Source organism: Suricata suricatta, chromosome 3 (genome assembly GCF_006229205.1).
Source record: "Suricata suricatta isolate VVHF042 chromosome 3, meerkat_22Aug2017_6uvM2_HiC, whole genome shotgun sequence".
Lineage (NCBI taxonomy): Eukaryota > Metazoa > Chordata > Mammalia > Carnivora > Herpestidae > Suricata > Suricata suricatta.
This window is the reverse complement of record NC_043702.1, coordinates 81,821,846-81,836,742: the sequence shown is the minus strand read 5'-3', so window position 1 is coordinate 81,836,742 and position 14,897 is coordinate 81,821,846. Positions and strand designations below refer to the sequence as shown.

Here is a 14,897-nt window from a genome sequence, read left to right as displayed (position 1 = left end):
TTGAGATTTGGCCCCATATACTCAAATGGCTTGTTCATATAGATCAATGGCAAGCATATTCAACCCATAAAATAGTCACATGTTGCATCAATATCTCAAAATATAGCACTTACATGAAATATTGATTAACCTCCTCAATTTCTCTATTAAAATCATGTTCATGAACAGTTAAATATGACACATTTATGGCTGAAAACAAGAGCACCAAAGGAGGCAAAAAGCATGCTGCTGTTTTCCTCTGACCAGGAGGCTCTATCACTACTGTAAAAGCTCAGGTAACTGAAATTCTGGTGTCATCTTCATTTGGTTTTCCCTGGAAGCAGAGTCTGAGATAAGGATGTAAGAGCAAGTCGTTTATTTGGGAGGTGTAGGAAACAATAAGGTGGTGGAAAAGAGATCGGGGGAGGTGGAGTCAGGCACTAAGGAGTGCTTTCTCAGTCAGCTATCACCCTGTGGCTGGCACTCCATCCTGCAGAGCGTCCTCTAGAACAAAGTGGAAAACACACACCTCAGAATAATCCTTCTCTAGAGGTAAGGATATTTATATACCACCTCCTTACAGTCATTGAATGCAAGAGCTATTGGATAGAGGTGTGGCTGTGTTGTACCCGTTTGTAAAATCACCCCAAAACAAACACCAGAGACTGCTAGGGAGACCGAGTCATGCCTGCAAAAGCAAAGGGCCTTTAGTACAAGCTTAAGCTCGGGCTCACAGTCTCCAGCCGACCTCTGGCCAAGTGGAGAGAGCCCCTAACAAAGGCAGGGCAGGGCTTTTTATGCCTTTGGGAGGGGGAGTTACAGGAAATGGTGACAGGTGTACAGTGATCCACTCCCTACCCCCCCATCAATACTGGCAGTTGTGGGAGCCAATCACAACATTTGTAGTATTGACCAATCAGAGTGGGCCCAGGATGCTCCACGTGGGGCATGACTAGGCCTGCCTCTAGAAAGGTCAAAGGTATTCGCCGGCCTATCCCAATTGGGCGCCACAGGAGTTGTCCCTCCTTAATATGCGCCCTTTCAGGAGAAGCCGGTGCTTTCCCCTTTAAGTACAGGGGAAGGCTGGATTGGACCTGAGGGCGGCGGGGTAGTGACCCCCGGTGGCAACTGGCTGATACCAGGCGGGTGCATTTCCACTGCGGGGTACACCGGGACTGGTTCCTGAGGGCTGGGAAGGCCCCGTAGGGAAGGCCAGATCAGACCTGCGTCCTTACAGCTGAGGAGAGGAGTGGAGACAGGGGTGGTGACATGTTAGCTCCTTTTATTTCAGGACTGCCATGAGTGCATAGTGCAGCCTTCCTAGATCTGGGAATCAAGCCGTGGAGCACACAGATGCAAGTGGGGGCAAGGGGAACTCAACCGGATCACCCTGCAAAGTCTGATAAATGAAGATGGGACACTGATAAGCATCTTGTTCCATTTGGCAAAGAAGACATTCTATGATTTGGGTCTCTAGCTAAAGATTTAATAAAAATTTATACTTTGATTCAGGCTGCTAAAAATTACTCTAAATTTTATTTTGTTTTTATTTATTTTTTTCTAAACTATTATTTTAAAAAGAGTTCCCAGGTGAATTGCCTGGAGAACATGACATATATCTTTCTCTGAAACTTCAAAGTCATGTGATCCTGTGGTCCTAATCATAATTTCTCAAGAAAGACACCCTATCCCGAGGTGTCCAAGGCATAGGGAACAGAGATGATTTTGCACCCACCTCAAAGAAATGTTTCAGCAGTTTAATCTGATTGAAGAACCAAAGCAAAATGTGTTGTAATTTGCCACATTTTATTAAAAGTAGACTATAACAAGAAACTTAAAGATGCTAATTAATTGAAGGATGTATGCCATTAATTTGTTAGTTAAGAAGTTATTCTGGCTGCCAAAAGGAAAGCAGAGCCATTAATTCAAAAAGTCAGTCATCTATATATCCAGCAACTTTTATAAAACATTTACCATGTCCAGGAAAGTATAAAATAAATAACATGAAGGTGGTCCAGGTAGTGGTCAAGGTATTTACGGTAGTTGGGACTAGATACTGAAGGTCAGCTCTGTTGCTTTCTAGCTAGGAGTCCACAAGCAATTTACCTTAGCTGCAGAGTCTCAATTTTTTCTTTTGTAAAATAAGAGTAGATGAGTTAAGGAATTTGAGGAGTTTATGTTTCAAATGAGCTTAAAAGCATGCCTGGCACATATCAAACACTCACCGATGTCATTTCATAGTGATGGGAATGGGAATGCTAGTGGTTCTGCCATGGGAGTCCTCATCTGCTAACGGATGCAAGTGGAAACACTGTAATACAGGGTGAAATATGAGACAGAGGATGAGCACAAGTAAATAAATATCTTTGGAGGGGGTGGAGGAATAGGTGGTTTTTGGAGGACAGAAAGGTTTCTGATAGGTGTTGAGGGGTCAGATCAAAGGGGTCGATATAAGTCAAAGCATCGTGTCCTAAATGGACATGGTGGGACTGGGATGTTTGAGAACCAAAGGCCTCAGACACTGAGCTCGTGTTGTTATCTTTAAATTTTGGAGGGTCCCATGCTTTGGTCTTGGACTCCCCCCTTTCTGGCCACTCTCATTCCTTTAGGTGATCTTATCTATTTTTCATGCATTTTAAATTTTTTTTATTTTTTTAAATTTATTTATTTTTGAGAGACAGAAAGAGACAGAGTGAGTGAAGGAGGAGCAGAGAGAGAGGGAGACATAGAATCCAAAACAGGCTCCAGGCTCTGAGCTGTCAGCAGAGAGCCCAAAGTGGGGCTTGAACTCACAAACTGTGACATCATGACCTGAACTGAAGTCATACCTTTAACCAACTGAGCCACCCACACGCCCGCCCCTCTTCATGACTTTTATACTGTTGGTTCACTGGTGAACTCCAAGTTTAAGTAGGTTTCCATATAAGCCCTCTTTCATGAACTTCCTTGTGCATTTCCACATAGCCACTGGGATATTTAATGGGTATCTCGCAGTTTTAACAGGCATAAACCCAATTTTTTATGTTTCCTTTTAGACTTGGCTTGTTTCCTCCATCACCTTTCACAGCTCAGTTAATGGAAATTCCATCCTACTAATCATTCAGGTCCCAAGCCATGGTGCCCTCTTCATTAATCTCACTCTCTCAAAGCGCACATCTACTTCATCATCAAATCTGCTGTCTCAGATTTGAAAATATATGCAGCATATGACTTTTTCTTACTTTCTCTACTAATGCCATGTTGGTATCTCTCCTAGATTATGGCAATAGTCTCTCTTAACAAGTCCCATGCCTTCCTGCTGCAAGTTTAATCAAGTTGGAGTGAAGTAGAGCATATTCCTCGTCTTCAGGACACTGCAAGCCCTCTAGCCTTCATGTTACCCAATTAAAAGCCTGGAAGTCCCTACATGATCTCACCTCTCTTACTTTTGACCTCAATTCTTTATTTCCCTCTTGATTTTGCCATCCCGGTCATACTGGGTTCCCTGTACAACAGATATGGCTTCACACTCTCATCTTGTTCTTTGTTTTACCTATTTCCTCTGTCAACAAATATTATACCCCCACTCATTCTCCTGGATGATGTCCTTACCTTCTTTAAGTTTTTGTTTAAAATTTACCCTTCTCTCTGAGGTCTATACTGACCACCCTATTTAATGAACATACGTTCATACCTTTTTCAGAGTGAGTCTGCTCTACCTATTTTTCCATACCTCTTACTGCCTTATAACTCAGTATGTAATTTAATACCTTTATTTAATATATTTTTTCTCCCCACTGCTGGTAAGACATCATGCTCTAAGGTCTGGTGCCATTGTGCATTCTTTTCATATGTTTGCTGAAACAGTTCTCCACACATGTAGCTGTTCAATAAAGACAGAAGAACAGAAGTGATGTTGTGTCTTATTTCTTTTGAAATGTACTTTTCCTATGTTAAAAGAAGCCGTGCCTTCAAACCATAAATAGTTCAAAATATTGCATACCTTTTAAAGGATCTTGAATATAATTTCCATAGTTTTTTAAGTTTCTCTCCATTGGAAACTGGAATATGTTACAAAATAAAGAATTGTTATTCTATACTATGGGAGATTTCTTTCTAGAAAAATTATTACTGCTGGATCCATATTAGAAAAAAAACTAATAACATTGAGTAACTCCAATATGATGAGCATTATATGTATTAATTCATTCAAATTCATGATAACAGTATAAATGGTCATCTGCTTTGATGATTTGAAACCTGGAGATCAGGAAACTTTAGTAATTTGCCAAGATTCACATAGTAATTGGGGTGATCTGGAGTTGCAAGCTAGTTTTTTATGACTCCTTAGTTCTTTTTTTTTAAAGTTTATTTTATTCATTTTTGAAAGAGAGAAAGAGAGGGGAAGGACATAGAGAGAGGGAGAGAGAGAATCTTAAGCAGGCTCCACATTGTCAAGGGAGAGCCTGAGCAGGGCTTGAACTCCAAGACCACAAGATCATAACCTGAGCTGAAATCAAGAGTCCGATGCTTTACCAACTGAGCCACCCCAGACACCCCTCCTAGCTCTTATTATTGATTGGTCACCTTGGTTTGATACATGAATCTCCATTATGTAGATAGGAGAAAATTTTTTAAAAATGCACAAATGTCTCTGAATCCAACAAATGAAAGATAAATGCTTTTTAATAAATTTATGCCTTTATCTAATAAACTTTATGATATATTTTTTAATTATTTAAATGTTTATTTTTGACAGAGAGACAGACAGAGTACAAGCAGGGGAGGGGCAGAGAGAGAGAGGGAGACACAGAATCTGAAGCAGGCTCTAGGCTCTGAGCTATCAGCATAGAGCCCGATGTAGGGTTCAAACCCACAAACTGTGAGCTGAAGTTGGATGCTCAACTGACTGAGCCACTCAGGTGCCCTAATTTATCATATTTTTAATACTTATCTTGCTTTCAGTCCACTATACATAGAACAGTTCCATTGATACGCAGAAGCCTTCATTCCAGATTTAAAATAAAAAAAAATACTAAAGTTAAGCATCCCTATAGAAAATGCCAAGTAATAAGTTACACTTACTAATTATTCTAAAGAGGTATGAACTGTCACAACTGTAGCATACAGCTATACCATTAAAAATATGTATTTAAAGTAGCCTCTCATGGTATTTACTGGCTAAAAGTGATCTTTGAAATATTTTTCAGTTTTGATGCATTTTTGAAGTTTATTCAAAACTTTGGTCAGAGTTTTCACAAGAACTATTCTTTTTCTTGTAACTTGTCTCCTGTTTAAAGCAAGATATTGGAGTTTTTTTGGTGATACCCTTCTCTTTCTGTTGATGCTAATGTTTGTGTTTTTAAAAACTTCATTTATCCTTTTTTTATATTTACTACATAGGGAGACAGAAGCATCTATTTAAATTTCTCTCCACTGATTTTATTTTAAATCTTCTAAACCCAGATTATAATCTGTGTCATTTTCTTCACTCTTGTCTGGAGAAGTCTTATTTTCTTTTCCCAATGCAGTTAGTCAGTCTTGAGGAGGAAAACATTTCAAGTTTCTTTAAGACAAAAGAGATTTTGTGTTTCTTCATCTCTTTTGTTCCTGATCACTTATCAGCCAACGGCAGGGAGATCCAGCCACCCAATCTCTTCATGCATTAACTTAGAAGAAAGGGGGAAAAAAACTTACAAAAGAAAGGAACTTTTGTCCACAGAAGAAAGTCATATTGGCTATTTATCTCACCTTCTAAGTGAGAAAAGTGAAGCCCAGAGAGTTTAAATGGCTCCCCTAAGAACATGCTACTAGAAAGTGCCTGAGCCAGGGGCACCTGGGTGGCTCAGTCAGTTAAGCATCTGACTTTGGCTCAGGTCCTGACGTCATGCTTTGTTAAATTCACGCTTTGTTAGTTCAAGCCCAGCAGCGTGCTCTGTGCTAAGAGCTCAGAGCTTGGAGACTGCTTCAGATTCTGTCTTCTACTCCCTCTGCCCCTCCCATGCTCATGCTATGTCTCTCTCCATCTCTCAATAACAAATAAATGTTAAAAAATATTATAAAGTGCCTGAGCCAGGACCAGCTTGTAAGACTACTGGTTGTGAATCCTCAAGTATTCTATGACGTAGTTCTTTTATTTTTTGAAATTAGAGGATTGATCCTATAGAGAAAACTTTTTACTACTATGTGACAGAAATATAAGGGCATCAATATCATAACTAAATGCTTATTTTTATTTTTGGTGTTTCCCAAATTTGCATGTTAACACAGTTCGGTGTGAAGTAGCAAAAATACTTTATTCTGAAACTTCAGACTTGTTGGAAAAAGTTAAAATCTGAAAAGGGAAGAACTCCTTTGGTAATTTTCAAAGAAGATTCAATGTAACAATCAACCTGAATTCTCTATTTATTTGCATGTGTAGGAAGTAAACACTCGGGTTAGTTTCATTTGCTTTCCCTTTTAAATCATACTGCGGAAAAGAGGTAAAAAAAATGGGTAGCAAGATTTCCAATGCGATAAGTTTGCTCATCCTTAGTTCATCTTCTGCAAATGAGCTTGTATAAAACAGTCCACCTACTGTTCTAGTTGCCACAGTTTAATGCAGTTCCACTGAATAATCCTGTTAACCTAACCTTCAATTTGCTGGGGCCTGAACTCTGAATTACAGCTTACGAACATAGTTTAACAGCTGGTACAAGGGCTTCTTTTGAATTTTTAATCATATGAATTAAAGATTGCTAGAGATGTTTTTTTTGACTTTTCTTTGGCGTGATCTAATGTATAGAAAGTCAAGTATAGATAAGCCCAAGGGAATTGAAACAGAAAGGTACGAGGCTTAGAGACAGTAGGCTGCATACTCTGCTCACCAGATTGCAAAGCATTCATTAAAAATTGCATCTTAAGCAACCATAACAGTATCAAATACTGCACTGACTTCATAGGTACAGCGTATGTAGTTACCTTCAGATAGGTACTAGTCAAATAGAAGTGAGCATACACTTGAGGCTGATTACATCAAAACCTTAAATTGGTACAGAGACAAATAAGTTAATCAGCATCCTTAATGATGATTTAAGCATAATTATAGAATTTTAAAAAACAGCAGAGGTTTTCAAGTGAGATTTTTGTGAAATTTAGTATATGCTAAAATTAATTCAGTGGGGCGTGACCAACACTTTTTAAAGAACAAAACAGGATAACATAGAAAATATCAGAATGCATCTCATTTACCATAAATTATTGTATAACATTTTGTGTTAGCTATGCATGTTTGTGTGTGTGTGTGTGTGTGTGTGCATAAACTGTGGTTTGTTTGTTTGTTTTATTTAAGGACACTTTATAAAACATTGGCACAGGATAGTTAAATTAGATTTCTACTTCCCCAATTCTTATTTTTACAATGTACCTTCTTAAGAATTTATCTAGCACATATAATCCAGTATATACAGATTAATAATATTGACACATAGCAAAGTTCAATTTTCTGGTAACTTTAGAAATATGGCACTTATCTATAAGGTATAGTGATATGAGGGGAAATTCTTTGGTATTAGCATTTGTTTTTTTTTTACCTATAAACAGGTATATGTTTAACATGTATAAATGTGTGCATTTTACTAAAATCCATTCTCTGTGACGTAGTCCAGCATAGGCTTCCTTAAATGCTAAAAGTTGCAGGGAACATATTCAGTACAACTGAACATATTCTTATATACTATGTAAGAAGATTGATGTTTGGGGTTTAGGACAGTGTTTTTGCTTTTTAGTATTTCAAGTTTGCACAGCTCATTAAGCATAGGGACAACTATTCACCTGCTAGTGTTAATCTACCAAGATAAAATAAAAGAGAATTTGAACTAAAAGCCAACCAACAGGGACGCCTGGGTGGCTCAGTCAGTTAAGCGTCCAACTTCAGCTCAGGTCATGATCTTGCCTTTTGTGAGTCCCAGTCCTGCATCGGCTCTGTGCTGACAGCTAAGAGTCTGAAGCCTGCCTTGATTCTGTGTCTCTGTCTCTCTCTGCCTTTCCCCTGCTCATGCTCTGTCTCTATCAAAAATAAATAAACATTAAAAGATTAAAAAAAAAAAAAGCAAACCAACCAAATCAGCCATTAACCACCAAAAGAAATCATGAGTCTTCTCATCCTGAGAAGCTGTATATGGCGGACTTCATTCCCTTTCCAGCACTGTCACTAGCAAGACTAATGAGAGGAGAAATTTACCTCTTTGTGACTCTAGGTTTTGTTTGCTTTTTTTCTTTTATCCTTTAATACGATTATGGCCAAGCCAGGTAAGAACAAAGGAATAAATGAAGATGTCTCGATTCATTGAAAGGATGAAGAACTGGCCATAGGGTGAGGAAATGCATGGAGACAGTGGTTTTCATAACTGATCTGGCTCATTGTAGCGAGACAGAAAGGCAAGAAGTAACAGAGGAGAACAGATTTTGGACTACTTTTGAGTACTTTTCTTACCATGTGATGAAATGGTTGCTAAAGCAGCTGGCTGCATTTAATTATTTTTATTTCGATTTTATTTTTTTAATGCAGTTACTTCATAGACACAATTATTTTCCAACATCAGCTCCTTAGTAGTATAATATAGAATGCCTCATTAGCAATGGAAATGGGCTTAAGTTTGTAGCAGGAATGTTCTGAATAATGCTTTTAGATGTGGAAGAAGCTCGCAATGGAGATTATAGAACCTCTCTCTTGGCCCTGGAGAACTTCAAAACAAGTAAAGACTTTTTGTTGAATCCACAGATTTCACATAAGGTCTATCTCCATTTACCAGGGCTGCTTTGACTTTGCTAAGTCTTCTGACCCCTTGCTCTTCCTTCTGCTTGTCTTTCCTTAAAGAGGTCACATGAGAAAACAAAAATGCCTCAGCCTCAGCTGGAAGGAAGACATGGGTGCGGTTTGAGCAACCCGACCAATATGTTTCTTTATCCACACTTGCCGCCGACTTTCCTCATGGTCACTTAGGGATTGGGTTGGTGGAATGGTTTTCAACCAAGAGCAGTAGCACAGCCTGGGCGCTTGTTAAAAATGCAAATTTTGGGCCCCTTATCAAATTAACTGAATAAGAAATTCTCAGGGCTCAAGGGAAGGTTGAGCTTCTGTATACTCAGATACAAAATATTCTATTACATCACACTGAGAAGTTCAACCAGATGTCTGGGAAACCTGGTGAAATCAATACCAACAAAGCAACTGTGGAAGCGACAGAATTCCTTACCTGACAATGTCCACTGCTTGATGTGACACACGTATTTGTACACTGGGTGTCAGCTCATTCTTACTTATGCTGAAAAAACCAGTTCATGCTAGATAGCTCAAGCCTAAGCACCTGTGTTGTCAATAAATATTTGTCGAATCCCTGGAACGGGCCCTACACTGTACCAGACACATAGGACGCATGATGGAGATGATCACCACAGGTCCATTACATCAAATCCTCTGCAGAGATGAGAAAAGTATTTGGAGAGCTGAATCAGGAACTTTTTGGGCGCTGCTGATGCCACAAAAAAATGGTATATTTCCAATGGTTTACATACACCCTGCAGGTGGGAAAGCCTTTCCTACCAGAGAGGATGGTTCCATCCCCCTGATGAAATGTTCTCAGCCTGACAGTGTGTTTATGAAGAATTCTATCTTTAGGGCATTCTAAAGAAAGACAAACGACAGTACCAGAAAGCACAGCAGCTGAGATGTGTGCATGTGCCTCTCACTCCGATCTGAAGGGTGAAGTGAAAGCATGGGCCGCAGCTGGAAGAATGGGGAGCAGAACACTGGCATCGGGCGAAATGGTTATTCATTTCCTCTCTTGTGATCTTTCATATTTCATTTTTGTAAATCTCAATACATAGTTGAGACTTTTCCCAGATTCACAATCAACCCTGATTATCTTTCTCCTCTCTCCACTTTTCCCTTTTTAGTTTCTTGGAAACTGTTAGAGGAAGAAGATTAAAAACTATCTGGCATGGAATATTCTCGCTTTTTTTTCATTCTTCCTTTTTTTTAGATCAGTTAGTATTTGTCTAAGAATTGAGAAAAAGATACAAAAGAGAAAAAGGCCACGGGATAGGAGAGAAAGAAAATTTTGTTTCTCTTCAGATATATTTTTCATCTCTGACCTCACAGAAAAACATTGCCGTGCATTGAGTCATAATATTTACATAATTTTAAACAGGTAGTGATTCTTTAGGTGACAAAATTATTATACAGTGTTAATCCCCTCTTAATGCTCTCATGATTTGGTAGCTTTTTATTTTCCTCACAATTTAATACGTGTGGACAATTTAGTTCGAGTGAAAAACCTAGCAGCAGTTTTATCGCTTGAAGCTGCTCATAAGTTTTTGCTTACCTGACCTTACCTGAGATTCAACTCAAATTCTCGACAATATTTTGAAACCCATATATGAGCCCAACAGGGTCCACATAGTAGTTGAGAACATATTGAGTAAAGGACATTGAGAGGCAAAGGCAGGTTAAAGCCAAAAAGCTCTGTCTCAGGCCCATTGTCTTCATCCTGAAGAGAAGTTCCTGGTGGTCAGCACCAAGTCTTACTCAGTTAAGGAATTTACCAATAAATTAAACATAGGTTAAAATTATGTGACTCTTTTGTAAAAACAAAAACTTTATGTCATGAGAGAGTGAATATATCAAATATAGAGTCAGAATCTCTTTCCACTATTCTCTGCCCCCATTTCAGATGCTAACAGATATTGAAAGATGCTAAAAGTCTGGAATAGTGGGGTCACTCTAATATGATTAAATTCATTAGGGATGAAACACCTGAGTGGTTCAGTCAGTTAAACATCTGACTCTCGATTTCAGCACAGGCTATGATCTCAGGGTCATGGGAAGGAACCCCATGTTGGGCTTCACCCTGAGCATGGAGCCTTCTTAAGATTTTATTCCCCTCTCACCCCCCACTAGCATGCTCATGCTCTATCTATTTCTCTCAAATAAATTTAAAAAATCATTAGGGACAATTGTCAGGCCTTAAGCATGGATTCAGAAACAAAACACACAAAGGTAGGACCATGGGTGATATGACTTAGCATGAGCAGTTGTGAAAGAGACTGAGGTACTTAGTTGACAATAAGCTCAGTAGGAATCAACACTAATGTGTCTGCGAAAAAGGCTGAAGGGCCCTGAGGCCATATTAATAGAAACATTGCTCTAGAATAAGGCAAGGAATGGTGCAACTCAACTTGATGCTGCACACACAGCACCCGGAGAGTTCGGTCAGCTCTGGGGGACCCACAAGGACCCATTGACAAGGAACTAGAACAAGGCAAGTAGAGACACTCAAAACGTAAGGAATAGTAACCAGAAATGAAGTTTACCTTTAGAAAAGTCTAAAAAGGTATGTGAACCATGAATAGCAGATCTGTCAAAAAGGATTAAAATTATTCTCCATAATCAATAAGAAGAAAGAGAACTCCTTTATAGAAGTCTTAGAGAGATAAGGTAGAAAAATAAAATAGGCATTGTTGTGGGACACACCTGGCTTGGATTTCTGGCTTACTAGGCTACTCTATAAACTTGAGCAAGTTTATCCTTCTCTTCTTTGCCTCTATTTCCATGTTCATAATTTGAGGGAAAATATCTACCTTATGAGATTTGATATGGGGATTGAAAACAATGCATTTGAAATAGTTAGCACAGTGCCTGTCACCATATGTGCACAGAATCTGTAGCAACAAGAGTCAGAGATATCCTTCTCTCGGGAAAAAAAAAAGATATTTAAAGTATAATGGACAAAACTGAGAAGAGATGAATAAAATTATGCTTCTTAGACATGGCAATGAGGGGGTCACCGGGGTGGCTCAATCAGTTGAGCGTCCCGCACTTGATTTTCACTCAGGTCATAGCCCCAGCATCTTGTGATCAAGCCCTACATCAGGCTCTGCACTGAGCATGGAGCCTGCTTAAGATGAGAGTGGATGGGGAGGTTCATCAAATAACCTGTAGGCTTTCTTAGGACCCTGAGAGCTATGAGAAATGTCTTATAATATAGCTGTATATGTAGAAAAAGAACACATGAAAAAATAAAACTAAATCTATGGAAGAAACCTATGCGTTTTTTTGACTTAGGTGTTTTATAAATATTTAGAAAGGACATCTTTTCCTTTAAATATCAGAAAATTCATTAAAAGGAATTAAAAGAAGAGTAAAAGTATCATTTTGTAGGGAACAATGTTGAGACAGGTTAAAATTATCATAAACCTTACAGAATGCTCTTTGTAAAGTCTTTGAATAGGTAATTTATTCCATAGTTCAGTATCAACCCTTCTCAACCAATTCAAGTCCTGCTTTCTTTTTAAATATTTAGTCCTCTGAGGATAGAAATCTTCAAGTCCTGCTGAGAACATTGTGTACATTGTTTTCTTTCATGTAGCCTTAAGTCAATTGACTTGTAATAGGACTTACACCTTCCATATCGACTTCCTTTCTTTATAATTAAGAAGAATTTGAAATGTATCTGAAACAAAGTGTGTTTCAAGTATATCCTTTTAAATTATGCTCAAAAGCTATTTGTGGTATTAAAACATTCCCAGTATGTTGCAATTCCAATGTTACTTCAAGACAAACTTGTCCACCAAGCCAGCCTGCTCAGAAACATAACCCAGAGTCTGCATGTGGAAGGCAAGTTTTTCTGTAGGCACCCAGATCTCTAATAAAGGGCTGTCTGTTTTTTATAGTTCCTTAAAATACTAAAGAACTATATACTCGTGGGCATATGTTCCATATCTATTTTTTCACAAATACATTCTAACACATGCTAGTTTAGTGTACACTAAATGTTTACTAAGAAATAAACAAATGAATGACACTTTCTATATAAGTGGTTTTAATCATAGTTGCACATGAGAATCACTTGGGAAGCTTTTTAAACTGGGGATGCTCAAGCCCACCCCCAAACAAGGAAAAATAGCAATTCTGCAGTTGGGGCCAGGCAATGGTATTTTTCAAAGGCATCTTAGATAATTATGTAAAGGGAAGATTGATAATAGCTGCATCACGCAGAGCTTGGGTGGCTCAGTTCTATTGAGACTAGAATTTCGGCTCAGGTCATGGTCTCACAGTTCCTTAGTTCAAACTCTACCTACGGCTTGCTGCTATTAGCACAGAGCCTGCTTAGGATCTGCCCTTCCCCGGCTTGACTGACTGACTGACTGACTGACTGACTCTCTCTCTCAAAAACAAACATTAAAAAAATAAAATACTGTATTAAATGATCATGTTTGTATCCCTGAACTCTCTCATCTTTCGCAAAGTCTCATAGACCATCTCTTTTGCATATATTTGATAAGAGGTGCTAAGATTTGGTATTCCCGAAATCATAGCTTTTATGCTTACTTATTATACCTTAGAATTTTCAGACAAGCTATTTCCTTAGCAATTAGCTGAACAAAGCAATATACGTATTTTACTAAGAGATTATGAAACTTAGACATTTATTTTTGGTTTGATATGCAATGGTTGCATTCTTGGGAATTTTAACCAGTAAATAAGGTAGACCTTAAGATTAATTATATTTTAATTTTAAATTAAAAATATGTAGAAGTAGGTAAGTTCCATGTACATTTCTTCATAAGGGCACTTTTTTTTTTTTTTTATAATTCTGTTTAGCGGTTTATCCTGTCTGTCAAGGACAGTATCTACCATATACAAGTTAGTCAATAAATAACTTGAATGAATGACATTTCCACCAATCATAGAAAGCCATGTTCAATCTAAGCTCACAGAATTAGAAATCACACATTAAAAGGTATAGAGTAGAATTTTACCTCAGAGAACTTTCAACTGACCTGCAGAGTATTTTAGAAGAAACCACATTATAAATACATTTCGTTTGGGCATGCTCTCTAATTCACACAGATGCTTCATTTTTTATTATTTATGCTCAGTCTGATTTGTGCACATATATATTTATTTAGATTTACAGGTTTTTGCATATGTAACTATTCCATACAAGTGTTTTTCAGTTAATTGTTCCTTGATCAGAAAAATCAGTATCAACTGGGTACTTGTTAAAAATGTGGATTCATAGGTAATCTGTAGGTTAACAAGTCTTGGCTGGTCACTCTAATACACTGCAAAATTTAAGAGCAACTACCAATTTTAGGAAGGTGTTACCTGGTAACATCTTTTAATTCAGGCATGCTTGCAACAACAACAATAACAACAAAACAGAAATAAAACATATTTCCATGCCCTGTCCCACATATACCAACAGAGTCAGAATCTGTGAGATCAGGTACCAGATCTGGGGTTTTAATTAGTCCTTCCCTCTCAGTCCCCTAGAATAACTCAAAGTCAGGCTGAGAGGGTCCAAAGATTAGTGTTCAAGTACCACTTCGAATGCACCTCTCAGAGCTGGTCAGTAATCTTTAATGCTATGTCACTCAAGGAAGCATTAAACATGGGGGGGGGCGGTCACACTATAGCAATGGATACTAGTGCCTTCATCACTCTGAGGATTGACTCCTATCTCCTTTTCATGGTTTTATGTAAACTTCAGGTTCTCTTCCTGCCTTTTGCTCACTTTCAATCTTGGTGACATGCTTATACTGGTGGGCTATTTTTCTGGACCTATCCAAGTAGAAACCAATTAAACGTCACTCACTCATTAAGACTCTCATGAACAGACACTTCTCCAAAGAGGACATCCAGATGGCCTACAGGCACATGAAATGATGCTCAACATCACTCATCACCAGGGAAACACAAATCAAAACCACACTGAGATACCACCTCACGCCAGTCAGAGTGGCTAAAATGAACAAAGCAAGAGACTATAGATGTTGGAGAGGGTGTGGAGAGATGGGCACCCTCTTACACTGTTGGTGGCAATGTAAACTGGTGCAGCCGCTCTGGAAAACAATGTGGAGGTTTCTCAAAAAACTATCCATAGAACTCCCTTATG

General features: G+C 38.4%; 1 long non-coding RNA gene across 3 annotated transcripts in view; it reads right to left on the bottom strand.

The window, feature by feature from the left end:
* Nucleotides 1-340: 340 nt before the first annotated feature.
* The window catches only part of LOC115286514, a 22,722-nt gene continuing 8,165 nt past the window's right edge, over nucleotides 341-14,897 (bottom strand). For 2 of the 3 annotated variants that reach the window (XR_003906098.1, XR_003906100.1), the window contains 3 exons: nucleotides 3,729-3,841; nucleotides 2,205-2,290; nucleotides 341-483 (listed from right to left, as the gene is read on the bottom strand). This is a non-coding gene — a long non-coding RNA (uncharacterized LOC115286514). Of the gene's footprint in view, nucleotides 484-2,204; nucleotides 2,291-3,728; nucleotides 3,842-3,961; nucleotides 4,020-14,897 lie in introns of all 3 variants that reach the window. The other variant, XR_003906099.1, reaches the window with a different exon arrangement.